The sequence below is a fragment of the Gossypium raimondii genome, chromosome 2 (genome assembly GCF_025698545.1).
Source record: "Gossypium raimondii isolate GPD5lz chromosome 2, ASM2569854v1, whole genome shotgun sequence".
In the NCBI taxonomy this organism is placed as follows: domain Eukaryota; kingdom Viridiplantae; phylum Streptophyta; class Magnoliopsida; order Malvales; family Malvaceae; genus Gossypium; species Gossypium raimondii.
This window is the reverse complement of record NC_068566.1, coordinates 21,780,603-21,786,172: the sequence shown is the minus strand read 5'-3', so window position 1 is coordinate 21,786,172 and position 5,570 is coordinate 21,780,603. Positions and strand designations below refer to the sequence as shown.

Below are 5,570 nucleotides of genomic sequence, written 5' to 3'. Positions count from 1 at the left end.
TAAATTTCTTAGTTCTGCTTCTGAAGTCTTTGAGGGTAGGGTGGTGGAGGTTTCTTTACTGGAACTGGTTGATTCGTCTTCTGTGGCAATTCTATATCTAACGAAGTTATTAGTTGATCAGAATTAGCTAGTTCAGAAGTTACCTTGTCAGATTTTACAGATTCAATTTCTGGTGAAACTAGAATTTCAACACTCGGTTGAACTTTCTCTGAGTCTTGAGCGTCAGCTGGCTCCTTCTCAACTTCGATGGAATTGGGCTCTAAAGTCTTTTCACTCCTTAATGTTAACACTTTACAATGCTCCTTCCTTGGATTCCATGAATTCTCCGTATCACTAGGTAAAGCACCTTGTGGTCAGTTTCTGAGTTCAGTTGCAAGCTGGCCCACTTGATTCTCTAAATTCCTTAGAGAGGCATCATTTTTCGCCATGTATGCCTTCAATAGATTCTCTAGCCTATTGGATGGTTCAGCTTGGGTTGGTTTCTGAGCTTGTTGGGAAAAACTAGGTGGCTGGGACGATCTAGGTTGGACATAATTGTTACTGGTTCCTACCCCTTGGTTACACCAGGAAAAACTCAGGTGGTTTCGCCATGATGGGTTATAGAAATTAGATTGCAACCCTTTCCTTCCTCAATTGTGGTTCTGGTTACCCATGTACTACACAGATTCTAGGTTCAATGGACATTCTTTGAACAAATATCTTTCCCCACAATAAACACAGGCTACATTTTCAAATTAATTCAGTGGCTGTGATGCAAAACTATTACACGCATTAGTAGTAAGATTTTTTAACATTGAGGATATTGATGATACTTGAGATGCGAGTGAAGTAAGAGCGTCTACTGCATGTATTCCAACAACTCGTCTTCCTGACGCTGCTCGATTGGTTGGCCATTGATAATTGTTGTTGGCAATCTTCTCAATGATTTCATAAGCCTCATTATAAGACTTAGAAAGGAGAGCACCATTAGCAGAATCGTCCCATTAGCAGAATCGTCCACAACCATCCTCGTGTAAGCATTGAGGCTATTACAAAATGTCTTAAGTTGTATGCAATGTGGGATTCTGTGATGAAGGTACTTCCGTAATAATTCTTTATACCTTTCCCATGCCTCATACAATGACTCATCATCCATTTGTTGGAAAGCAGTGATCTCGTTCCTCAACTTAGCATTCTTGCTAGGTGGGAAATACTTCATAAGGAATTTTTCTGCTAACTCTTTCCATGTTGAAATTGACTTTGGTGGCAATAAGTTCAACCAAGCTCGAGCTCTGTCCCTTAGTGAACATGGGAACAACTTTAATCGTAATGCATCTTCGGGTACTCTAGCTAACTTGAAAGAATCGCTCACCTCCATAAACAGTCTTAAGTATAGGCGAGGATCCTCGGAAGGCATTCCACTAAATTGGCCCACTGTCTGAAGCATCCGGAACATGTCGAACTATTGTGCCTCAATTTCGGGTCTCCTAATACCCGTATTAAGATCATGAAATACTGGCATACTATCTCAAAGCTTTATCCCTATCATTAGCAATAAGGATAGGATTTTGATCAAGGTTTGCTTCGTTTCCTTGATTCAAATTTTCGAAGTTCTTCTCGTCAGCCCTTCTCTGACTTACTTGTCTTCTTCGCTGTTGAAAAGTTTGTTCAATCTCAGGGTCTACAGTCCCCGGCAACAGCGCCAAAAACTTGGAACGACGGAAATGTGCAAGTGTACACAATTGCAACAAGTAATAAAGTGACAAGTAAATATCGAGTTATCGTACCCACAGGGACTGTGAAAAGAACTATTTATAAATGCTATGTAAAACACTTTGGTGAAGAAAAATATTTTGTTTGAAGAGGGTAATTAAAAACTAAGATTTTAAACTAAGTAAACTAAATAAATAAATCTCAAATGCATGATTTTCATCTAGATGTCATAATTGTGTTAGATTAATTACATTTCTTAACTTAGAATTATTAAACTCGTGTTTATATTATTACGAATAAGTTCACGAAAACTCGATAATTTACTAACTTATGAGCATACTCACCTACCAAAATCCATTTATCTCTTGACTATATCCCTATGTCAATTCAACTGATTAAACAAATCTTAATAGGCAAATATGTTATTGCACATACATACTTATTAAATCGAAATAATCTCTTGTACATATCCCTATGTTAATTCAAATAATTAACTCGATTTAATAAGCAAATAAAAGACTATGTGAGGTAACAAAGTATCCTTACCTTGAAACAGTTTAATCACAATAATCTTGCAAGTTATGCAAGGCAAATGTATCATTAGATACCGTTGTTAAACTAACCCTCGTCTACCTTAGATGATTAAACATGCATTGATTAAGTACTGTGTCCATTAATTACAATTTCAATCCATTTAAATAATTAATTCATTAGTTACCTAACAATTGTAATGCAAGAATAACTTAGTCATGATTTTACTTAATCAAGTATCTTCCCGAGGCCTATAACAACATAACCACAATTCCAATAATTTTAACAAACGAAATGCAATCAACCTAACACGAATTAAATTCAAGCTAAATTGATTAAATTAACCATTCCAACAACATAAATATTCATAGATATCTTCAGCATAACAAAAACAAAAATTAAAGAGATAGGGAACAAGATTCAAATCCGGTGTTTTTCCGTGGCTTGACTAGTTGCTCCGTTCTTCCTTCTCTGTTGTCCTTGTCGACCAAGGCTACTATGAACACTTAGTTGTTGCTCCAAATAGCTGATGAATGCCCTTTTCCCAAGAGGAGAAATCAGCAAGAGAGCAATGAAATTTTGGAATGGAAAAGAACAGAGAAAGTGGAGAGAAGAGAGGAAAGATGTAAACGCTTGAGGTGTGTTTTTCAAATGACCAACCTAAGGGGGGTTTTTATAGCTGAGGAGGGCTGCTAAAAATAGCTAAAATTATCAGCCAAAGAGCCCTTCCTTGGCCAGCCACACATGTGGCAAGGTTGATAGTTTCAACTTTGCTAACCCAAATTAATTTGGATATAAATTAAAATTAATTATATTATGAATTAATATATATAATTTTGGACCGTCTTAGGCTGAAATTTAGTTCACCTCGATACTTCAAATTGCTTCTCGATTTTACGCTTCTAGCAGTGTTTACCGAGCCATTTTTTGCCCTTTGTGCAAATCTTTCGAAAATAACCAAAATTCATCAAAATTAATTATAAAATTAAATAAAATTGAACATTTTCATACTTTAAGTGCACTTTAATTATTTTGTAAAAATTAATTATTTTTTCGACAAGAATTTTATCGAAACTATATGATTTTAAGTTAAAAAGGGTATGTAAAAATGTGTAAATTTCTGTGTTTCCACTCTGCAACCCTATTCCGGTGATGGATATGGGTTAGGGGTGTTACAACACCCATATAAGTAGTGTGCTCAAGACAAACCTTGGGTGGTAGTCTCTTAGTAAGCAGATCCACAATTATGAAGTTTGTCCCAATATGCTTATTTTTTAGGCACCTAACCACTCTGATTTTTTTTTTTACTTTAACAACTAGGAATTTAAAGTCTATGTGGTTTGACTTTGATGTGCTCCTATTGTTATTGGAATAAAGGGCTACCAATTATTGTCACAATTTGCACCCTAGTGACAAAATTTTGTATCAATTTTCCATCAAAATTGGAGTCTATATACTTGATGATCTCTAACTTATCGGACCTTCAATATGTCAGCATGTAATCTTTTATTTTCTGAAGATACCTTACAACCCTCTTGGCTGCTATCCAACTGTCCAAACAAGGTTGCTTAAATATCTATCTAACATCCTAACAATGTACACAATGTTCGGATGTGTACATACTTGAGCATACATTAGACTCCCCACTCTTGAAACGTAGGGAATCTTATGCATTTCGTTAATCTCAAAATCATTCTTAGGGTACTGGTTAAGACTTAACTTATTATTGACAAGTAGTATGCCACTAACATATAAAACCAAATATAGAACCTTACTCCCATTGAACTTGTGGCATATACAATTATCTACCAAATTCATCTCTAAACCGAATGAGATAATCATTTGGTAAATTTTGTAATGCTATTAACAATAAGTCTTCTTAAGCCCATAAATGAAGTTATTTAATTTGCAAATCTTTAACATTGCATCATCAGACACAAAATTTTCTAGTTGCACCATATACATGTATGATCATGTTACCATTGAGAAACCATTAACTTAATATTCATCAGGTGCAGTTTAAGGTCAAATATTCCACTAAAGCCTATAATCCTTTCTCTAGTGGACATTTGTAATGACATTAGTTCTTAAGGTTGTTGAGTTTTTTCTTCTGGAACAATTACCTTATCTTCAATAGGGAGTTGTTCAACTTTGTCTTGTTGAGGTTTTGAATTCACTGTATGAGAACCTGAACATCGTCAAAAGTGATAGCAGGAACTAAGTTAGAATCCAATTCCTCATCAAAAACAATGTTTCTAACCTTATTTCTCCTTCTAAACTCAACATCCTCAAAAAATGTTGCAATTCTCGTCTCAAAAATATTTCTAATTGTGGGATCATAAAACTCATAGCCCTTAGATCACTCAAAATTTCCTTGAGCCTTATACTTTATAGACATCAAAGAAGTTAAAAGTGTTGTCATCTCAACATTACTGTTTTTAGCAAAATATTTCTCAATTTTGTCAAGGAAACCCTTTGCCTGAGTAATCTCTTCAGATTCTATGCCCTTAGAGGCTTTTGGAATGTTGTGCTTCATCATCACTAGATTCATGCAATTTGAACAATCCCACCTCTCAAAATCCCTTTTAGCATCAGGGGTGCTTTCCGCAGTGAAAGGTGCATGTTGTTCTTCCCTTAGCGTAAGGTCTATGTCCATACAACCAAGCACTATAAGTTTCTTTTCCATTCTTAAAATTAGTCTCATTAAAAATAGGTATAGAGTTTATATTAGTAGATATTGTGGCAGCAGAAGATGATAGTTGAGTATAGAACAAAATAGATAAAAACCAGCTCACATGAATATTCATAAGTAAACAATAAATTCAAGATAATGGCTAATCCCATCTCAAGATACCAAACACAACATTAATATTAAGTCTTTGGACAATAATATTAATAGTAAGCGGTACTCTTGTTGTAGCAATTAAACATTGACAATAAATTATGTCAAACAATGAATCAATCTTTGGACTAACTTATTGCTCACATAAAGTATCTTATAATTGTCACACATTTATCACCACATATGTCGTTGAAATTATACCAAATATTAACTTACCTTTGGGTCAATTAATAAACGCATGAATCACAAAAACATATAATCATCATGATATTTTAAATAAACTAATCTACGCAAAAGAGGTAACTTTGGCGACTTTTTTTTCAACTAATCTATTTAAAATATTAGATGTAACACGCCTAACTTGTATCCGTTGCCAGAATAGGGTTACAGGGAATTACCATAAAATCATAACTTAAAACATTCAATTCTAAACATTTCATAAATCATAGCATAATTCATCCAAACACATGCATATCATCCCTTATTAGAGCCATCGAGGCCTTAG

At 34.5% G+C, this 5,570-nt stretch overlaps 1 non-coding gene across 1 annotated transcript; it reads left to right on the top strand.

Annotated features, from left to right (window-relative positions):
- The first annotated feature begins 1,061 nt into the window (after positions 1-1,061).
- LOC128039457 (small nucleolar RNA R71) lies at positions 1,062-1,168 on the top strand. The gene has a single exon (XR_008193961.1). It is a non-coding gene; the product is annotated as a small nucleolar RNA R71 (small nucleolar RNA).
- Positions 1,169-5,570: the final 4,402 nt, after the last annotated feature.